The 23907-nt window shown below is 41.5% G+C and overlaps 1 pseudogene; it reads right to left on the bottom strand.

Annotated features, from left to right (window-relative positions):
* Positions 1 to 17907: 17907 nt before the first annotated feature.
* Positions 17908 to 23907, bottom strand: LOC115099502 (annotated as a pseudogene).

Raw genomic sequence — 23907 nt, 5'->3', positions numbered from 1 at the left:
ATCGACAGCATGGATGGAATGGACACGGCGTGGGCATCAACGGCATGGATGGAATGGACACGGCCGTCAATGACATCAATGGAATCGACCCAGGCATCGACGTGGACCTTGACGGCATCGACCCGGGCATTGGCCCAGGCATCGATGGCACCGAGCCGGACATCGAAGGCATCGATGGAATCAACCCGGGCATCGACGGCTCCGAAGTGGGCATCGATGGAATCTATGTGGGCATCGAAGAAATTCATGGAGAGATCAGCATCATGGATGTAAACATCGATGGCACTGACAAAACTGATGCGGGGATCGATGGCATCGATGGACTGGGGAGCATCGATGGAGGCAGGATGGCATGGATGGAGGTACCAACGGTATCGATGAGGGCATCGACCGCACAAAGTTACCAAGGGAATGGATGGAGGCATGGATTCGACAGCGGTCCTGATGGCAACGGTAACCGTGGATGTCCCTATCCCACTAGCCCTAACAACCAGGTGGAGGGTCACAGGAGACACTTGCAGGCTTTGTGGGGCTAACTAAGGATGAAAAGACAGGGAGCAGGAAGGCCGCAATTCGGTTGGTAGGCCTAAGAAACCATTAGTGAGGTGACAGGAACAGACTGAAAAACAGGGCATAGTACTTACCGAGCGTCAATTAAATGTACGAGGAGGAAGACCCGAGCAGGGAAAAAGTGTTTGTGAAGTAAAACTTCAAGTGTTTCGGTTAGGAAAAGTTGTGAGAATTTCTCACAGAGCTCCTGACCGCGATGCTAACTGCAGAGCAGAAAAAAGAAGACTGAGGGGAGACACCTGTGGTCACAGGGATAATTGCAGGCTGAACATGCTCAGTGAACTGTCAGTCAAAGCTTTATAGAAACTTTGACAGAAAAGTGTTCTGTGATAGGGCTCTGTCCACTGATGTCACCCATATGTGAGGACTACCATCCTGCTTGTCCTGTGAGAACTACTCTTGCAATCATCATTCCCATCTGTTGCAATGCAAAAGGCTCTCTAGTGGTAAATATTAAAAAGAAGAGGGAATCAAGTGGATCCCTTTGTAATGCAAAGAGTAGAAGCCTTGGATTGGAATAGTGATACCCCTGATGCAATGCATTCCACATACTAAAAAGGATTGAAACCATTGAACCTACTTTGCTTCCTAATCACCTCTCCAGTAGAACTGACTTGTCCATGGTATTATAAGCATGTGATAAAATAAATAAAATTATGAGAGATGATCTCCCTTGATCTAAATCCCAGTGGAAGTTATCTACTACTACTACTACCAACAATGTTTCTGTACACTTGTCCCCTTCTAAAATTTAATTTAAAGGAATCTAAGCAATTTGATATTTCTAGAAACTCCTGGAATTGATGTGCCTCCATATGTTTCATTAACTTATCCCAGAATGGTAGATTATATATCAGTCTATAGTTGTCTAGATTCATACCATTAAGGGAGGATTTTTTTTTTAAACCTCGGTGAACTACCACCAATTTTAGTAAGTCAGCAAAATTCCATCAATCAAGATGTTTATTATTTGTATAATCAACTCTAATAATTTTTCACAAGAAGACTTAATGACCCATGATGGGCAGGGGCCACATGGACAAGTTGTAGGGCTTCAATTAGACATTTTCTTTGCTTCTATCCTTTCCATATTGGTTTGCTGATATAACAGGCAATCTTTCCACTCTACCATACAGATGTTGAAATGAGCAACGGAACATCAGCATGCCTCTTTGGCTGTACACAGGAGAAAATGTAGACCCAAATTTGACCTAGCACACTCCTGGAACCCCATGGGATAAATATTCAAAGGATTAAGGCTCCTAACTTTTGAAGTTAGGCTCCTTAATTGGCTCTTTTGAAAATTTACCATGGTTTAGTGCCTAAATTTAGGCTTCTAGTTTCATTAGGTCCCTAAATTTAGGAACCTAAAAAGTGGGTGGCTATGAGGCAGAGTTAAGGCAAGAAAACAAACTTAGGAGTTTAGCATACTGATTTTCAGAACTAGGCACCTAATATAGAAGCCTAAATCTAGGTAAATGAATAGAAGGCCTAAATTTAGGACCCTAACTTGAGGCACATAATTTGATGTGAATTTTCAACTGAAAACTTAAGAATCCTAAATTTAGGAGCTTAGCTTTCTTTGAATATCGGCCTCCATATGTCAAAAAATATTTTTTTATGTATATGAGTAGTAGTCCTATTTGAATATGAGTGGTATTTGATACAGACAGAATGCAGTAAAGGATTTCTCCTACTCTGTGGCTTGCATAACATCTTTAGGGTTCATTTTAAATCTCCATAATAAAGATGAATAATGCATTGATAGTATTGTAATTCAACCTGATACATAAAAGATAATCACTTTTCCTCTTAATCCTACTGTAAAAAAGTCTTACAGATGCTGAAAACTGTAAACAGCCAATGAGAAATATTTAATTCTTTTTGCTACATTCTGAGGGGTAGATTTTCAGAGCCCTGCTCGCCTAAATCCGCCCAAAACCGGGCGGATTTAGGCGAGCAGGGCCCTGCGCGCCGGGAAGCCTATTTTACATAGGCCTCCCGGCGCGCGCAGAGCCCCGGGACTCGCGTAAGTCCCGGGGTTCTCGGAGGGGGGCGTGTCGGGGGCGTGTCGGGGGCGGGCCCGGTTGTCGTGGCGTTCCGGGGGCGTGTCGGCAGCGTTTTGGGGGCGGGTACGGGGCGTGGCTACGGCCCGGGGGCGTGGCCGCGCCCTCCGTACCCGCCCCCAGGTCGCGGCCCGGCGCACAGGAGTCCCGCTCGCGCGCGGGGATTTACGCCTCCCTCTGGGAGGCGTAAATCCCCCGACAAAGGTAGGATGGGGGTTTAGACAGGGCCGGGCGGGTGGGTTAGGTAGGGGAAGGGAGGGGAAGGTGAGGGGAGGGCAAAGGAAAGTTCCCTTCTAGGCCGCTCCGATTTCGGAGCGGCCTAGGAGGGATAGGGGTAGGCAGCGCGGCTCGGCGCGCGCAGGCTATACGAAATCGATAGCCTTGCGCGCGCCGATCCAGGATTTTAGCCGATACGCGCGACTACGCGCGTATCTACTAAATCCAGCGTACTTTTGTTTGCGCCTGGAGCGCTGTTCGCGCTCGTCTGAAAATCTACCCCTTAGAGTGGAATTCAGACTTTTTTTTGTGATGAGCTGGTAGCCCAAAGTTTCCTCTGCTTCTCTGGACTTACAGCTCATTAAGAACTGGCTTCTATTAGGCAATGGAACAGGGAGCCTTCACTTGCAACGAGTTGGGGTATTTTTTTTTTTCCATTTTATCACCTTCTCTAGCACAGCCATTGCAGTGACATGAGGCAAAAGCCACAGACTCAGGGGCTATGAATGCTACCTTTGGAACATCAAATTCAATCTCATACGTTCAGCCTGGAGAGTGAAAGCCAGGCCTGGGAATTTAATCTAGGGCCTCTGTATATTGGTGGACAGCATTGACATTGAGCTACCAAGCTTGCCGAGGATTCAGACTTCCAAAACAGAGTTTGATATTTCCAGGATAAGGCTCTGTGTGCGATTGGTGGAACTTGATCTAACAAAGGACCTCCCTTAACTCTCTCTCCTGCTTACAAGTTATAGCACATTTTGAAAGAAGCCAGAATGTAGACCAAACTGTCATTGTGCCCCGAGGGAAAATGTAAGATCACACAAATAATCCAAGATCCTGAATGTGGGTATGTAATCGTTACACAAAAATGTCAAATATTTTGTAAATTTTATATTGGGCAAGCATCCCATGTTAAATTTCAAACTTAGTACTTCTAATATCTACAGAACATTGCACTGCCTTACTTCTTCCGGAAGCTGCTGTGCAATACCCTTCTACTGGAAAGTTGCTTCAACTTTTATTCCACAAGTGACTACATACTGTACATACCACTGGAATGATAAAAACATTTACTGGTGGGAGTATATCTTGAATCCTACCTCAACAATAGACTCTACAAGGTTAGAATAGGTAACAAAGAATCCAATCCCATAAACCTAACACAAGGAGTCCCCCAAGGCTAATCCCTCTCTCCTACACCATTCAATATTTACCTCCTACCCCTATGCCAACTCCTCGCCGACCTAGGTCTTACCCACTTGGACGATGTCCAAATCCTTATCCCCATTTCAGAATCTATCCCTAAATCCCTCAAGATCTGGGATAACTGCCTCACCTCAATTAACCACTTTCTCACAAGTCTCAACCTTGCCCTTTACATATCCAAAACGGAACTCCTAATTATCTCACCTGACCACCACAACCTCACCCATCCAGACCTTCCTGTAACTACTGCTTAACATGTCAGAGACCTTGGTGTCACGTTAGACAACCATCTGAACCTAAAAAAATTCATTAACACAACCATGAAGGACTGCTTCAACAAACTCCAAGTATTAAAAAAATTAAGACCCCCCTCCTCCATTTCAACGACTTTCGTACAGTCCACCAAGCCACACTTTTCTCCAAAATCGACTATTGCAATACTCTCTCCTACTAGGCCTTCCTGCAACCACAATCAACCTCCAAATGCTTCAAAATGCTGCGGCCAGAATCCTCACCAACACGCGCAGAAAAGACCATATTAAACCCGTACTTATGGACCTTCACTGGCTCCCAATCCGTTTTAGAATCATCCATAGGAGTCTCTCTATTATTCATAGGACCCGTCATAACCAAAGTGTCCAATGGCTAGATGACTCCTTGCACTACCATTCATCGAACAGACCTACCAGAACCGCTTATAAATTATTCCTCTACATTTCCTCTTCCAAACTTACCCAACACATATCCACGAAAGAACGGGCACTGTCTATAGCAGGACCATCATTATGGAATTCAATGCCCCCGGACTTACGCCAAGAACACTGTACCCAGACCTTTAAGAAAAACTAAAAACTTGGCTATTCACACAAGCCTTTTCATAACTTCACCTCTGCTGCGCCTCTGCTACCCCTCGCTTTGGTTAGGGCACTCAACCCTACTCCCCCCCAACTAAAGATGCCACCCTTCTATTATGGTCTACTCATAACCTTCCTTCACTCCCCTCCTCCCCCTGCTTATTTTCCCCCCTAACCCCTTCTTCCTTATTCTGCAAGCTTATTTATTCCTTAAGTGTATACCTCTAATTGTAAATACTTCGGTTCTGTCACTAGACTCTTGCTTTTCTCTACCTTATACATCCAAGTTCCAGTTCTCCCTCGTTCCATGTAATTTCTAACTCCCTTTCCAAAAGTTAACTGTTTTTCCCTGTTCAATGTAAACCGATGTGATATTCCCATGAATGTCTGTATAGAAAAGTTTTAAATAAATAAAATAAATAAATAAAAGATCCAATTAATATTTTGATTACTAATTACTAAAATGTTACTATAAGCTAAAATATTTTATAAAACATGCAAGCCTTCTGTTAAAAGAACACTTTTGTAAATTCTAAAATTGTCAGAATTTAGAAGTGTACTTATGCTTTTGATACTTAAAATTAATATTGTTTCACTGATTAGTAAAGAAATGAGAATACATTGTAGGCCAAATTCTAAAAGGCCTACGTGCACCGAAACAAGCAGATACGCACATGGATGGGACATGCGTGCGCCACGGAGATTTTAAAATGCCCACAGCCACGTGCATATCTGCCCATACATGCAGAAGAAAGGGTTTGTGAAAAAGGGGTGGGCTGGAGGTGGGGTCTGGGCAGGGCATGGGCAGAGCGGGGGTGGGCCAGGTCAGTGCCATTAAGCACTTCCTGCTGAAGTGTGTGCCAGGAGTCAACAGGCCTGCACAATTTGCTGCTTCTCTGGAGAGCAGGTAAGTTTTAAAACAAATAAAACTAGGGTAGGCAGTGGAGTTTTAGGGGTCGGGGCAAGTAGGGGAAAAGGAAGGCAGGTTAGGTAGGGGGCTTAGGAAGTTCCCTCTCAGTCCGCTCCTTTACTGGAGTGGACTGAGACAGAACAGGGAATAGGGCCAATTATGTCACTGCGCGCAGATTGTAAAATCCCCATGTACATTCACGATTCTGCACTCGTGCACGCAGATAGCGGATTTTAACATGACAGCACATCCCTAAAATAATATAAAGGTAAATTTTAATACCCACGTGCACATGGTCGCCCGTGCATGGGTCTTAAAATTTACCTTTTTATTATTTTAGGGATGTGCTTTCATTTGAAACGAAGTAGGAAATGGCAATGGCATTTCCCATTTTGTTTTCATTTCAAACTGAAAGAAAAACAATTGAAATGTTCTATTTTTTAAATTGTGGAAGGAAACAAAATGAAACAAAAAATATCTGTGCTCATACCTAATATATAATTATAGTGACACCAAATCTACAAAGTATATTTATTTCTAACCACAGAACCCGTAGCCCAACACTGTTTATTTAAAGATTCTTTTATGCAAAAGTAATTCTACCTCAGTAAAAAAAAAAAAAAATCAACAGAAAAAACATGTAGTATTCAATCATGTTAATTATTAACGTCAGAAAACTACTTATCTGCAATGTAAACAGTGCAGAATTTTTGAGAGATAACTTATGAAGTTTGTCATTGAGAGATTTATGTACGTTACAAACTTATTTTTTGATGTATTCATCTTTCATTCAGCAAGTCTAATTTATTTATTAGCATTTATTAATCGCTTTACAAATAAAAATTATCACCCAAAGCAATGTACAAACATAAAACATGAAATTACAAGATCATAAAATCATATCCATTAAAATCAAAACAATACATAAACAGATAAACATATACGTGGAGCTCATCATCAGACTCTAAACTCCCACCTCCTTAACCGGATAAATCAAGCTCTACCTAAGACCCAAAAATTACTAATTGTTAACAAATATAAACCAAGCTTTTAATCTCTTCCAAAATCTAGTTAAATTTACCTCTTCTCTCACTTCCACAGGTAAACTAGTCCAAAGACTTGGGATAACATTGGAAAATGATCTCATAGCCAAATGAGAATATTTTAATTTTTTTCACTGGAGGGAGACAGAAATATTATCTTCCTGTACAGCATAAGTTTCTTTTGGCTACATGCCTTCCAAAGTACCCCTCAATGAAAGAGAACCAAAGCCATTTAAAATTTTAAATGCCAACACCAGGTTCTTGAACCTGCATCTGTCCATAATAGGTAACCAATGCAGTTCCAACAAAAATGGTTTGGCCAAAGTTCTCCAAGATTTTCCCCAAACTATTCAAGCAGCAGTATTTTCAATGAGCTGTAGTTTACGAATCACTTCCCTGTAATCCTAAAAATATTGCATTACAATAATCCAGCTGTGAAAGAAACAAGGAGTAAGCCACTGCCTTAAGTGCTGACTGCCCAAATACGGTCTCAATTGCCTGAACAATTTCAACCTAGAGTGCCACCTGCGAGATATGTTTTTCCAAAGAGAATTCAGAGTCCAAGATCACTCCCAGAGACCTTACCTGATCTTTAGGCGTTAGCTCTAATCCATTCAAACTAAGGACTACCGGAATATTACCTGAACCAATTTTCAATAGCTCAGTCTTTTGTGAATTAAAAATCAACTTGTTAAAAAAAAAATAAAACTGAAAAATGATATGTAAACAAGAGCTTAATCTGCCAGCAAACTCTTTGAGTGATTTCCTAAATGAACCAAGATTTGTATGTCATCAGCATAAATGAATGGAGTAAAACGAAATAACCGAATCAAATTACACAATGAAAATAAAAACAAATTAAAAAGAAGGGGAGATAGGGTAGAACCTTGAAGGACCCCTAAATTTAACTTACAAGAAGAGAGAGAACCCTGAAAAGTCACCAATTGTTCCCTACCCAGAAGAAAACTAGAAAGCCACTTTAAGACCTGACCACCAATCCATAAAAGTTCACAATGATGTAGCAAAATGGAATGATTCACAATGTTGAAAACACTAGAAAGATAAATCAAAACCAATGGAGACATTTCACCCCCTAACCAAATTAGGGATAAGTTTCTTCCCCAACAAAATCATCAAAGCCTCTGTACTACAGTATTTCCTGAAGATTTCTTGGGCTTCATCCAACACATTATTGTCAAATAAGTAGTCAGATAATTGAGAAAATACCCATTTTTCTAAGATTTTAGCCATGAAAGGTAAATTTGATACTGGCCTATAGTTCTTACATTCTCTAGGTATTAAATTCTTCTTTTTTTAAGAGAGGAGTAACAACCGCCCTTTTCAGAATCAAAAGGTACTTTGCTCAAATTTAGAGAAGCATTAATAAAAAGCAACAACCCTTAAAGAACTTTATCTGGAAAATCCTTAAAAAATCTAACTGGAGAATGTTCCACTAGACAATTCGTGGTTTTTATCTTACTCAATAATTTTAATTCAAATAAAGAAACAGTCTCAAAGGAGATTAAACCAGCTCCACCAACGACCTTCAGAATAGTTAAAAAAAAGTCTCATCTGAGTTTTGATTCTTATCTGCTTTATGGAAAAACATCTCAATGAGTTCTTCTCAAAGCAGCAGGATCAATGAGTTCTTCCCGAAACATCTGGGTCAACATTGAAATTATCCTGGATGGGGGTAAGAGGGGGCAGAGCAGTATGGTGGTGTGTGAGATGTGAACATCTGCTGTGCTGGAATCTTGGTTACTTTTTGAATTTCCTTGTTAGGATCATGCCATCCAAATAGAAGGAAAAGGTGAAGGTTTTCCCCTCCAAATCAGCTCACCTTCCAGGTCAACCTGTTATGACCTTGTTCATGTCTTCTGGTCCTACCCTTGTGGGGGAAATGGACTCCCACGCTGTGGACCTCAGTGGAGGAGTGCCAATTTTGTCTCGAGACGAGGTGTTCCACAGCTCCCATGATCAATTCCCGCTGCCAAGAATTGGACGCAATTCTCCAGCTGGGCTTGATGAGGCTCCTGTGAATAATAGCATGGGTGCAACCGCGGTAGAGGGGGTCCATGGTCAGCCAGCATCTATGCAGCCTTCTCCAATGGCATTGACCAATTACCTAGGAATTAGTGGTGCCTGATGTTTTGCAGAAATGGCTCCTGTTGTTGGTGGTTCTGAGCTGATGAATGTGGGGTTGCCCACTGTGAGGGAATTGCCAGTGAGATCTAAGCCATCCTGTAGTGTCTTCTTTAATTCCTTTGAAGCTGGAGGAGCTCACTCTAGAGTCTCTCTGGGAGTTGGTGTCTAGCTTTGGGAACTCAAACTCTTGTGAGAAAAAGATTGACTCTTAGTAACCCTTGCTGAGGCATCAAGGGAATTTGAATGAATACAGTAAAAAGTTAACTATCTTGGAAAGAGAGATTAGTAATGTTAATTTTATACCGTGGAGAAACTGTCATACCAAACTGATTAGTTCACTTAAACATATAGGGGCGGATTTTCAGAGCCCTGCTCGCCGGTGAGCCTATTTTACATAGGCCTACCGGCGCGCGCAGAGCCCCGGGACTTGCGTAAGTCCCGGGGTTCTCCGAGGGGGGCGTGTCGGGGGCGGGCCCGGTCGTCACGGCGTTTAGGGGGCGTGTCGGCAGCATTTTGGGGGCGGGTACGGGGGCGTGGCTACGGCCCGGGGCAGTCCGGGGGCGTGGCAACACCCTCCGTACCCACCCCCAGGTCGCGTCCTGGCGCGCAACAGGCCTTCTGGCGCGCGGGGATTTACTTCTCCCTCCGGGAGGCGTAAATCCCCGGAGAAAGGTAAGGGGGGGTGTAGACAGGGCCGGGCGGGTGGGTTAGGTAGAGGAAGGGAGGGGACGGTGAGGGGAGGGCGTTAGAGGATTCCCTCCAAGGCCGCTCCGATTTCGGAGCGGCCTTGGAGGGAACGGGGGTAGGCTGTGCGGCTCGGCGCGCGCTGGCTATACAGAATTCATAGCCTTGCGCGCGCGGCTCCGCGCGTATCTACTAAAATCCAGCGTACTTTTGCTGGCGCCTGATGCGCCAGCAAAAGTACGCCTATTCGCGTTTTTTGAAAATCTACCCCATAGCTTATTGCACTATATTGTTACCGTACAATGATGGCACATTTTCAAGTTGTAATCCATACCACTCAAAGTTGATATCGTGCCTATATGTAAACCGTTGTGATGGTTCTCCAACTTAACGACGGTATAGAAGAGTTTTTAAATAAATAAATAAAAATAAAGATATTCAAGAGTTTAATGTGAGCATGATAAAGGACTACGATGCTTTATCGTGGAAAATTGAATTTCTTGAGAACCATTCTAGACATCTTAATCTGCATTTACTTAACTTTCAAGGTTATGAGTGAAATTCCCATTGTAACTTTAAAGAAATATTTTTAGTTTTGCACATGTCCTCAAATAAGCTTCCTTCAGTGAATAAAATGCATTTCTAACTAATTGTTTGATGCCACAGCAGCTACCTCAGAATATTCAGTCTTCTAATATATTACATTTAACAGCTCTTTTTTAATTGCCTGGTCCTGAGATAACTGAGTATTCTACTTTGTTAGTTTCCTTTATAACTGAGCAGGATTTAAGTACCGTTATGAAGATGTATTTTATAAATATGAATAACCTTTCTGGGACAAAATGTTAGGATCTTTGCAGACTTTTCTAGGATAATTCAGGAAAGAATGAAAAGTTTCTTAGCACTCAAGACAGGAGGTACTGACTATGGGTGAATCTTTTCTTTTAAAATAGCCATGTAAATGTATTGTTATGTATAATAATGATTGCTATATATTTTTTACTCCAGAACAATTAAAGGTGTTTTTGGAGTAATGAAGAGTTGTAACATCTCTGACTCCAAGTTGGCTCTAGTTTATGATCATTGCATGATGGTAGGACTTCATGTTATTGCAGATTTCTTGATTTTTATGTTTTCCTGATATGTCAGTTTTGCCCTCTGCCCCTTTATTAATTGTATTAATGAAATGAGAAATATGAGTGTTTCCTTTTGAGTACTTGCTCTATATTTTTCTCATTGTATTTCTGAATGTAAAGTTTGATTGCTTTGTATTGTTAAATATATAAATTAAAAATTAAAAAAAGATAGAGATTATCACTGAGCTCTGACTATTGCTGTGGTATATATGATTCTTAGCATGCTGTTCTGCTGAGATCAAGTGCATGCAGGACAAGGAAACCTGTTGAAGCTTCTTTGTGACAGGCTACTTGAGCTGTACAGTTATATTGTGCAATATCCTGAGGATGTAGTCATCTTGAGTATTGTGAGCAGGTCTGGTCACCATATCTCAAGAAAGATATAGCAGAATTAGAAAAGGTAGAAGTGCGACTAAATTGATATAGGGGATGGAACAATTCTCTTATGAAGAAAGGCTAAAGAGGTGAGGACTCTTCAGCTTGGAAAAGAGACAGCTGAGGGAAGATATGATAGAGGTCTATAAAATAATGAGTGGAATGGAAAAAGTAAATGTAAATCAGTTGTTTACTCTTTCGAAAAGTACAAAGACCAGGGGACACACAATGAAGTTACTAGGTAATACATTTAAAACTAATAAGAGAAAATGTTTTTACTCAATGCATAATTAAGCCCTGGAATTTGTTGCCAGAGGATGTAGTGAAAGCAACTGGTGTTTCTGTATCTAAAAAAGGTTTGGACAAGTACCTGGAGGAAAAGTCCATTAACTAGTAAGTTCAGTTGCAGAAATCCACTGCTTATTCTTGGGATAAGCAGCTTGGAATCTATCTACCCTTTGTGATCCTGCCGGGTACTTGTGACCTGGCTTGGCCACTATTGGAAACAGGATACTGGGCTTAATGGATGTTTGGTCTGACCCAAGTCTTATGAGTTAAATTAATGAGTCATTATTAAACAAATTGTTGAATCTTTTAAAGATTTTCTCATCTAGTGGGTTAGCTATAAGTCCTTCTGATAGATTTATGAACATTATGAATTGTCATGAGAGCAGTGGCAACACTAAAAGAATCATAAAAAGTAAAGAAAATAAATTTCAGCAATGGAAGGGACCACTATCTCAGACAAAATATCATTTGCATAAGCTCTCCAGAAGTAATAAAGAACCTCTGAAGAAGGGATAGGACTTTAAATGTTGCACTAGTAGGTTATTGGACTATACTTGATTTGACATCCGCCATGAACATTTGAAGTATATTAGTGTACAGTATGCAGTAGGCTTATCAGTGACAACCAGACTGTCTGTGGAAATGCAAAGTTAGCCAATCATTTGCTTTAGTGAAGCATTAATTTTGTAAAGAAGGAAAATTAAATTCTTTAATTATCTGACACTTATGGTTTAATTAAAAAACAATGTTTTGGCAATGCAGACTCAGAGGTATATTTAAAAAAATGTTACTACTTGGGCCCATTTTCTAGATTCACATTAACCTGTCTGCCTATTAACTAGGAACTTTATCTTGTGCATTTTTTCTCTCTCTCACTCATTTAAAAGTGGGGAGGGAAAGTTTAAAAAATTATTTACCCAGGTAAACAGACTGAAAATTGTCTATCTTGTATGGGGGTAAAAGTACACCCAAGGATCAACAACATGAATGTTTTTATTCATGGGAAAGAAGATGAGATCAGAGGCGGAGTTTGATTGGGGGAGGCAACAACGTGCATAGTTTTGCATTTTCAATACTGTGCATGTTGTTTTAAGGGAAAAAATATCCAAAAAAGGAGGTGTAAACCTCTATGGTTACTTTTTCCCTAGGCAATTTTCAATAGGAAAATATGTGCAAAGTCCACAGGGAAAAGTACTTATAGACTGCAACAATTCACATAGCTTTGAAAATTGCCTACAAAGGGGTCGATTTTAAAAGGAGTGCTCGCGCAGTTCCTGGAGTGCATACATGGACGCAACAATTTTATGATGCACGCGTTATAAAATACAATATCCATGTGCACGTGTGCTGGATTTTAACATCTGCGCATGAATGCGCGGACAGCCCACGACTCACGCACGCAGGGGGGGCATTTTAATAAGCAACGCGCAGTGACGTGAGTAGAGCTTCCACAGTTCCCTCCCAGTCCGCTCCAATAAAGGTACAGACTGGGAGGGAACTTTCCTATACCCCTATCTAACCTTCCTACTTTTTTCCCTCTCCTCCCTGACCCCTACCCCTTAGATTTTTTAAAACTTTTTTTTTACCTTGGTTGCTTCGGAGTAGCAGTAGACTCCGTATGCCATCCGGCCTCCAGGACAGTGTCTAATAGTGCTGTCCCGGCCCACCCCTTTCTTGAGGCCAGGCACTTCGGCCCATATCAGGAGTTACGCGCATGGCTGGACACTTTGGAAAATGTGCGCAGCATGCGCAGGGCCCGGCCACATGCGTAACCCCCAAAATGTATGCGTGCAAGCTTCTGAAAATTAGGGCTTAAATCACTAGGTTTTTATTTGTTGTATTTTTGCTTTGGAATGCTCTAAATATTGTGAATGTTCTTTTGCATTCTGTAGTGCTTTCTGTATTTGCAAAGAAAATTCAATAACATTTTCTTAAAAAGATACATTTCAAATTATAAAAAAAGCCCTGTTTTGTTACAAATAATAAACAACACTAATTTCTGATCTTCCACTTTAACATAATGGGATCATTTAAAGAGCTCAATTTAGAAAACACAATAGGCAGAACTACAAATGCTCATTGGGTCTCATGCTTTTCATCACTGAGCATACAAAACTGACCACCAATTGGCTTAAGAACACAATTACAGAAATTCAGACTCATGTTCAAGCAGATATATTGCTGGAAGGATATGACATTTCTCATAAATAATTTCAGACCACTTTACAGCATTTCAAAGAGTTGGTTAAGCAAATAATAATTTACAAGTTTCGCCCAGATGAACTTGATTAGAAATGCAGAAGCTCGATGACAATTGCACTCAGTGTCCTAAGAAAGTGGCTTTTGATTTGTCTTCAAATGATTATTCGATGAGTTACTAACAATGAGGGTGCTCTGCAGAGATTTTTATGATAATTACACCTGTGAAAGGTACTTTCTGACAGGCCAATACAGTACAGTGTGCTCCGGAGCGCACTGCTAGCTGGCATTTGGACACGTGTTTTGGACATCCTAGCTTTACCCCTTATTCAGTAAGGGGTAATAGCGCGTCCAACCCCCCCCCCCCCCCAAACCTAATAGCGCCTGCAACATGCAAATGCATGTTGATGGCCCTATTAGGTATTCCCATGCAATTCAGAAAGCAAAATGTACAGCCAAGCCGCACATTTTACTTTCAGAAATTAGCGCCTACCCAAAGGTAGGCGCTAATTTCTCCGGGCACCGGGAAAGTGCACAGAAACGCAGTAAAAACTGCTTTTCTGTGCACCCTCCGACTTAATATCATGGCGATATTAAGTCGGAGGTCCCGAAAGTTTAAAAAAGTAAAACATTTAAAAAAAAATTTTTTTTAAATGGGCCCATGGCTGGCGGGTCGAAAACCGGACACTCAATTTTGCTGGCGTCTGGTTTCCGAACCCGTAGCTGTCAGCGGGCTCGAGAACCGACGCCGGCAAAATTGAGCATCGGCTATCAAACCCACTGACAGCCGACACTTACGTCAAAAAAGAAGCGCTAGGGACGCGCTAGTATCCCTAGCGCCTCTTTTTACCGCCAGGCTCTCCCACAATTTTACTGTATCGGCCCATGAGTGATGTCTTACTCATCTCTATATGTTGACTCTTCCTCAGCCAGATCTCCATGACAAGCCACTATCTAACCCAGATCCTTAACTGTTCATTGACAACTCTGTATTTAAGGATGAGGCCAGACAAATTGAGTACGCAGTGGCAACTTCGCATGACATTGCTGAATCTTCCCTTTCAAACATCAGCTCAAGCAGCTGAACTACAAGCATTAACCAGTGCGCTCCAGTGCCAAAATAAGTGTGTTAACATTTACACTGATTCCAGGTATTCATGGGGGCTGATTCATGATGTTGGGAGCTTGTGAAAGGAGAGAGAATTTCTCACCTCCGCAGACATTCCTATTCACCACAGCCCACTCATTTGTGCACTCCTGGATATAGTTTTACTTTCTGCTTTTCTTGCTATTGATAAATGTGATACTTATACAAATCACAGAAGCAGAACACCTCTCTATTATTATCAAAGAACCAGTCGAAGAGAGGGAGAAGGATCAAATGTCCAATCCACAAAGTTTACAACTAGTTAATAGCAAATGACAATATCATACCATTTATTGCTTTGGAATTTCAATCCGCGGCCTCTCGCCTCGCAATGGGCCGCAAGCCTTAGTCAGCTTACAATGATATTGTCATTTGCTATTAACTAGTTGTAAACTTTGTGGATTGGACATTTGATCCTTCTCCCTCTCTTCGATTGGGTCTTTGATACTTATACAAATACCAGGATGCAGAACCAAAGGGAAATGCCCATGCTGATGCCACTGCAAACAAGCTGCTTTAAAGGCGAGTTCCCCTCGCATGCTGGCAATTGCCTCCTTTATGGAATAAGATTTTATTTATTTATTTATTTAGGATTTTTATATACCGACCTTCTCAATACAAGTATCAAATCAGGTCGGTTTCCATAGAACAAAACTGTCGCGGTTAAGGCGTTACAATAAACAGAGTTTCTGAACATAAGAACATAAATAAATATTACATAGACAACAATAACTCGTCAAAATAATGTGAATAAATATAGGGAATGGCTAAAAAAAGGCGTAGTGTAACTTGGGATATACAGTTAACAGAAAACTGTGTTGATGGGCACAAACATGAGTAATGCAAGAGCTCGAAGAACTAATGCATCAACAAAAGAGTATTTTCAAAACATTGAGGTCGGATCTGGGGGGCTCCAGAGGTAATGTTAGTTCCCCTCCTTAACATTTCAAAAATTTTATTGGACTGCAGGAAACTGCCCCCAGTGATTTAAAAAAAAAAAATGGTACTGGATGAACTATATTTGTAAACTATACCTAGATGCGGTGTGGCCCCACTATGTTGGCTGCCTGGTTGCACCCCAATCTTTTCTTACCTTATCTTGTTTCAATGTATCACATTATGGCACATGGGGAAAAATGGAATGCTTTCATCCTTCCATAAAGTATGGTAATAGAAACATAGAAATATGATGGCCTGAAAAAGACCAATGGTCCATCCAGTCTGCCCACCCTGAGTCTGGACAAATAGCAGAAAATTTGTGTAGAACTGTGTAATTTGTACTAAAATCGATGTTGCTTCTGGACCTAATCTTCCTCAATAGGCTGCACTGCCACCATGGGGCCTATTTATGAAACTGCAGATGGACTTTATATACATGCCAAAGACGCAAGGGTATCAATACTCTTTGGTACTGTTTGATTCAGTAAATGGGTTGAGGCCTACCCTACATGTACCAATGCAGCTGACACAGTGGCCAAAATTTTGTTAGAAGACAATATACCTAAGTAGGTTGTTCCTAAGTGACACTGACAAACGGCCTAAATTTCATAGTAAGGAAATTGAACAAATAACCACTGCAATAAGTATGAAACAGACTCCTCTGTCAATACCACCCCCAGTCATCTAGACAAGTGGAATGGATGAATCAGACTACTGAAACCAGATTACCCAAAGCAGCAGATGAAACTGGGTTACCCTGGCCAGAGGTAGTGCTGGCAGTCTTACTCAGTATTAGTGGTACTGAGATCATCAAAAAGCTCTATTGAATCTCTCTGTTCAATTTTGTGTAATATAGTTTAGCTTATAATGTTTTTTTCCTCATTTATGCTATTCTTGCTATGAACAGTAAGAAGTGGGCCAGAGGTCAGTGAATGCACAACATAGAAACTAGCAATTAGTAGTTTGCTGATATGTATCACAGCTGTACAGACACAGGGGCAGGAGTCCAGCAAAACAGATGACAAGAAAAGCAGGGAACCCACAGACAAACAGCTTAAGCTCCTGGAAGCTCCCCCACCCCCCCAACTGAAGCCTGCCCAACAGAAGGAGGGGAACTAACATTACCTCTGGAGCCCCCCAGATCCGACCTCAAAATCACTGATGGGACTTAGCTGTCACCTCAGAGCCTTACTCGTTTCCTATTCAGCTAGACCCAAGCTCAGAGCTCAGGTTAGCACATCCACAATCTGCTAGCGACAACTGGCAGGCTGTTGACAGCACAGAGCTTTATGAAGGGTGACATCAGAAAGCCTTTGATCTCTGTCTCCATCTGCTGTTTGGCATGCATAACCCATTGGTAATGGACTGGCCTGATTAGATAAAGTGGAACTAGTAATATCTGCCCTGAATGCTCTCACTGGGTAAAAATATACTCAATCCAAAATGTTAAACTGTATTTCCCATAGACAGACATTTTCTGAGAGACTTTTAAAAGAATATCTCTCTCAAATAAGCACTCTATAGGAGAAATGCCAGTGACCCTAAATAAGGATGGTCATTATTGAACAGAGGCCTTCTGCTATGCACATACACAACAAAAGTATAGCCCTAAGCAACAGAAAGATAGAGACTTCAGTAACATGATGATTTTGGCAACTTCATATGAGACTGTTATTCACAGAGAAGAGAAGCTGCAATTTTTCTTCCATATCAGACATTTGTCAGCACCTGACACTGAGAAGAGAACCTTGGACAAGAACTGTGTACATGTCCTTGGTAAAAACTTTGTATCCAGCTATGAGACCAACTCTGAAATGGGTATTGTTTTACTGATGGACTCTATGAACTTAATTTACCTGCCATGGGAATATTCATAAGCATCTAGACTCAGACAATATCATTTGCATTTCATGAATCCTGTGTCAATAGAATGTGGTAACATCTAATCAAGATTAATGATGGATCCTGTTGGGAATGAGAGAGTAAGGTATTCTGACACAATATCTATGACATCATTTATTAATGTGACATCATGGTAATATACGTTATTTACAGAAAGTTATTTACATACCACATGATTGCATATGCCATCCAGCACCCTTCGTGTCATCACCTTGTATCGAGGAGTCGTGAGGTCAGCAAAGGCGAGAAGGGGGTTTTCAGTGTCCAGCACTCTATACGTCTATAGAGGCAATATCTCCTACTCCCGCTGGACACTGGAAAGTCCAGCTCTTTTATACCATGCCGTAAACAAGTGTGCGTGCGAGAGAGAAATGATTGATCACTATCCCCCCATGTTATGTGTCAACAGTTGCTACTGCCCACTCGGACTCATCCTGTCCTTGGCATGTAGGGGTTGATCAGACCACCTTATTCCTGACAGGGAGCCAAAAAGCTGAGCTGCACAACCTGTTTAACAAGAACATGTTTATCCTACACTCCACCCTTGATCAATCATTCTCCAATGCAGGCACCACTGCATACGAAGCCACTGTAGTGGTATATTTACTTTGACGTGCTATTTTATGCACTCGTTAGGTAAGATAACAAGTACACACTAGGCACAGGAGGCATACACACATTACAATAAGGATAGGATGAAAAATCCAATTCAGAGTCATTGTAGCAGTAGAGGAACGTCCGAAAAACACATCCCACCAAGAATGAGAGGTGTCTTTTATCAATTGTGGTTGTAAATGTAGTAGGCGTTCCTTGACAAAGTCCGCTCGAAGCAGAGCACCAGTCACAGCAATGTCCACATGTCTCAGGGTCTGTTTCAACGAATCTGAGGTATTCAATACCTTTTGCAGTTTAGTCAAATCCAACAATGGTGTCTTAAAGAATGATAAGTTCAACTTTACCCCAATTGCGCATCAGCGATGTCCATTGGTGGTAAATAATATTGTCGAGAACCAAAAGTAAACCAAGTAACAATATATAGGCATCCTGTAAAAGTCAAATTATATACACATACAGTTTCAGGGAATGGAATTATGAAACCAGTCACATTATCAGGTAATATTAGAAGACTACAGTGTGCCAAAGGTTGCTGCAACGAGCAATCATCGGGTAATGTGGAATACATTAAAGGGCAAGCCAATCCCATTAGTGTAGGGGTACATATTGTATTGTCAATAGTGTGATTATTGGTGGTCCGTATCCAATTGTTAGTATGCAAAACTTGTATTAGCACACTTCCTCTTTCAGGAAGATAGACTGGGAAAGGAAGTGATGTAAATTTACATACAGTATCTGTTAATGTATTGGAGGCGTTATAAAATATGATTCTGCCCTGTGTTTTCTTTGCTTTCACTACTTTTGCAGTTGTGGTGATGTTCCAAAACACAAAAGTATTGTATGCTTTGCATGTGAAATTATCCTGCGTCCGAGAGGAGGTGCTGTTCTTCCACTTGATAGTCCCCCGTCCGGAGGTTACTTCTACAGGCTGATATAGGGAGTGCACCATACCAATGATGGCAAAGAGGTTGATCGCCATAAACGGGAGGTGCAAGCCAACCTGTAGCGAGAGAACACATAGTTAGTTATTCCCTTAGTTTACATCGGATACTGGGTACCTGTATCCAATGTTCATCTCCTTCTGGTAGTACAGTCAGTACTGCATCTTTGTCAACAGCTAAAATTTCACCTTTCCTAGGTTCTCTATGAGGTGTGAAGATCCATATTTTAGCTCCTGGATGTAGTTTACTTGGATTGGAGGTGCTTCCAAAGACACCTTGTCCTCTGGGAGTGGAATTGGGAATTCCCCATACCATTTGGTCTGTTACATAGGGAATAATAATCAATTGTACCATCTTGGTTTGGGCAAGAACATAAATTTCTTTATTCGTCAATTGTAATACAGTACATATATGGGACCACGGTAGTCAGAATCAATGATTCCCCCCAATACTGTTATGCCTTGTTTTGCCCAACTAGATCGAATACACAGCCATCCGAAATGTTGCTTAGGGATGCTGCACCCAATCTGTAAATCATACAATAAAGATTCATGGGGAGGTATCACTATAGCAGTGGGATTGGTTACATCATATCCCGCAGCTTCATAACTATTTTGGCGGGGCAATTCGACGTTTCCCGAAGCCGTAGCCCAGCAAATGATATTTCGGATCTGAGTAGAAGCAGGTTCCTGATTATATAACTTCTGGAAAGGAGTCTTTCTGTCCTTTTTTAAAGGTCTACTATTTAGCAGCTGTAGAGCTGTGGACAATACAGATTTCCACCCCTTCATGGTGGCAGATTTTGTAAGAGAGCGTAACATATTTTTTAATAACCCATTCATACGCTCAATAAGGCCGGCAGCTTGCGGATAATATGGAATGTGAAAGATCCATTCAATGTAGTTGTCTCTAGCATAATGCTGCACTAAGTTACCAGTAAAGTGAGTCCCTCTATCGCTCTAACTTGTTTTGGTATTCCATAATATCGACTGATTTCATTTAAAAGTTTTAACGTAGCTTTCTGATTAGCCTCCGTTGCAGGCACAGCCATCATGATTCCACTAATTATCTCACTCAAACCTCTCCAGCTACTACAGAACGCTACGGCCAGGATCCTCACAAAATCCAACAAGAGGGACCATATAACTCCTATTTTAAAGAATCTTCATTGGCTCCCAATTAAGTTTAGAATCCTTCATAAACTATTAACAGTCACTCACAAAGCCATACACAACATTACCCCTCCGGATCTTACAATTCCTCTGCAACTCCACACCTCGGTCCGTCCAATCAGACTTGCCCAGAGAGGAACCCTGCAAACACCCACCACCAAGACCTCCTTCAGTAAGAGAGCTATCTCCGCCTCGGGACCCAAGCAATGGAACCTGCTCCCTCCGGAACTGAGGCTGGAACAATGTCCAATCTCCTTTAAAAAGAGACTTAAGACTTTGTTGTTCGAACAAGCCTTTCCATAATTATTCACCTCAGCCATCTTCTTATCCGCATCATGAGTACACTAACCAACTTTAGGACTTCATAGTTCTCTCCTACTCATAGTCCTTCCCTACTCAATTTTCCCTGTTCTTCACCCATGTTATACAGACCAAATTTCTCTGTTTTGCTTCACCCAACATTATGTATCCCATAATTTATCCCAGATTATTTCCCTGTTCATTGTTTTGTTACCCAGGTTATCCAAGTTATTTCTACCCTGTTCATTGTAAAACAAGACTTTGTTAATGTCGCTAGTTGTAATGTAAATCGAAGTGATAATTAATCTTGTTAATTGAACCTCGGTATATAAAAGTTATAAATAAATAAATAAATAAATGTATCTACTGCCGTACATAAATATACATCTCCTCCACATTTTCGTAAAGGGCCTATAAAATCCATTTGCCAAATAGTGGCAGGATTTAAACCACAATGGATATGCCCCTGCTCAATAGCTTGTGGTGACCTTGGATGTGTCAACTGACAATATTCACATTGTGTGAGTGTGTTTTGAAAATCAGGGAGGGATCCTGGTATCCCTCTGGCTTGGGCCCACCTGTGAGTAGCTTCTGCCCCCAAGTGGCCACTTTTTTCGTGTGCCCATTTCCATAGCCCCTGCTCGTTTGTGGTCGTGACACTGGCTCGGATTTTTGCATGTTTATCTGCAATGGAATTGTACAGATTAGATAAAGAAACATCTTTCACATGTGCGTCTACATGGAACACTGTAACATGCTTTTTGTGACACTCAGCCCAGATTTTTTGCCAAATGTCAGCGCCCCATACCGGGCGGTGATGTATCTTCCATTGATCTTTATGCCATTTTGGAATCCACTGAGTCATTCCTTTCATGACTGCCCAACTGTCAGTATAAATGTGGCAATCCGTTTCCCCTTTTTGTAAAGCCATCCATATGGCATAAAGTTCCTCAAACTGGCTAGATTTGCCTTTCCCTTCCTCCTCGTTTGTATGGGGATTATACACTACAGCCTTCCATAATCGCTCGGTTCCCTTCATTCTAGCCGAACCGTCTGTAAACCAAGCATGTAACTGCTGTTCTTTGGGTAATTGGTCGAATGGTACCCCGGTAGTAACCGGAGAAGGAGGAATATCCAATGTTTCTATCTGTTCTTTTTCTTGATTAATAGGAATTTCCGCTACCTGTTCATGGAGCATGGAGTGCCCAGCCAAGCCTGATTTCGCCCTGTCCTGGATATACCATTTCCATTTTACAATGGAAGCTTCTTGCACATACCTTATCCGATGGGTATGCGGGGTGCTGTGTACCCACTGCATAATTGGGATTAAAGGGCGCATAAGGATTTCATGGTTCTGAGTTAATTGGTCCGTGTCTAACAAAGCCCAGTAACATGCTAGTAACTGCTTCTCAAAGGCTGAATACTGCCATGCAGCATCAGGTAATTTCCTGCTCCAAAACCCTAACGGTACTTGTTTACAGTCTTGTTTCTGCCACAGACTCCAGTCCGCATGACAAGATGAAAATGAAACTTGTAAATCTACTGGCCCCTCCCTGATAGGCCATAAGTCTAATGCTGTTTGGATAGCGACCTTAGCCTGATCAAAAGCATCTTGTTGTAATCGTCCCCATTCGAATTTTTCCTTTTTTCAAGTGACTTTATACAATGGGGACAATATTTGCCCCAAATGTGGACTGTGCTGTCGCCAGAATCTAAATAGTCCTATAAACTTCTGGGCTTCTTTTTGATTCCGCGGCGGGGAAAACAACAATTTCTTATCCTTTGCCTTTGGTAAGATTTCTCTTTTACCATTCAACCACTGTATCCCCAAAAGTTTCACAGTCTTGCTAGGTCCTTGTATTTTATTCTTGTTAATTTTCCAACCTCTATTCTCCATATTTTCTACTACTTGTGCTAGAGCTATCGCTACTTGCTCTTCTGTATCCCCTTGTACTAATATATCATCAATGTAATGAGTTAATTGTATGTCTTTTGAACAATCATACCTTTCTAAATCTTCTGCCACCCTCTGTTGACATATGGTAGGGCTATATAAGTATGCCTGCGGTAGTCTAGTGAAGATATACTGTTGTCCTTCCCACGTGAAGGCAAATTGTTCTTGGTTTTCTTTACAGATAGGAATTGTGAAAAAAGCATTTGCTAAATCATTTACGGCGTACCACTTCTCCGAATGTTGCTGTATCTGCTCTACCAATGTTACAATATCGGGGACTGCGGCAGTCAGCGGGTCCGTATTTTTGTTCAAAGCCCTTTAATCTACTGTCATTCTTCACGAACCATCTGATTTCTTCACTGGCCAGATGGGATTATTCCAACCGCTAGTGGTTGGAATTAGCACCCCTGCTTCCTGTAAATCCTTAATTGTTTCTGTTATCTCTTTATGTCCTCCAGGTATCCGGTATTGCTTTTGGCATACCGGACCCCTTGTTTTAGGCAAAGCTATTTCTGGTCCCACAGTTCTACCCACTATTATTGTTCTGGATAGATATACTGGTCTATTGTTTTCAAATGCTACTTGCTTACTTGACGCCTTTCCAAACACCATTTGCCCACATGTTGTATTCAACTTAAGTCCCTGTAACAGATCCATCCCAATTATATATTCCTTAATGGGTACAATTACTACCTTAGCTTGAGGAATTTTGTATCCTCCCACGACTAAAGAAATTATGGTTCGTTTTCCTATCACAGTTTTTCCTCCGAGACCTGCTAATTCTACCTTTTGCCCCCCATGTTTCTTGGGATTTCCAAATATTAAAGTGGCCTCCGCCCCCATATCTACTAAAGCCATCACCTGCTGTGCCCCATTTCGCCATTGTATTTCTACCCCAATATGGGGCGATTATCCACGGTGACGGCAGTGATTTGGGGGTATGGCCTTTTTCCTATTGTGCCCAGGATAAGTCCGGATACAGTCTGGTACTACTGGCCTCCTGAGGTGGGGCGCTGGGTTGTACAGACTCAGACTCGTTTATGAAGGGGTTTGTAGCATTTACCTCTTGCAACAATTGGTTCATATTTGTTAGTAACACTTTTTCCCAGTCTTCCTCCCTTTCCGCGTAAACTTTCTTTTGTTTACCCTTGCATTTTTGCAGATACAATTTATACATGTCTTTGGTTGGAATACCATCTATTTTCTCTTTAGCCACTCCGGCAGCTATCAATGCTGCAAACA

Source organism: Rhinatrema bivittatum, chromosome 9 (assembly GCF_901001135.1).
Source record: "Rhinatrema bivittatum chromosome 9, aRhiBiv1.1, whole genome shotgun sequence".
NCBI classification, from domain to species: Eukaryota; Metazoa; Chordata; class Amphibia; order Gymnophiona; family Rhinatrematidae; genus Rhinatrema; species Rhinatrema bivittatum.
The sequence above is the reverse complement of the archived record's forward strand: the minus strand, read 5'-3'. Positions and strand labels throughout refer to the sequence as shown.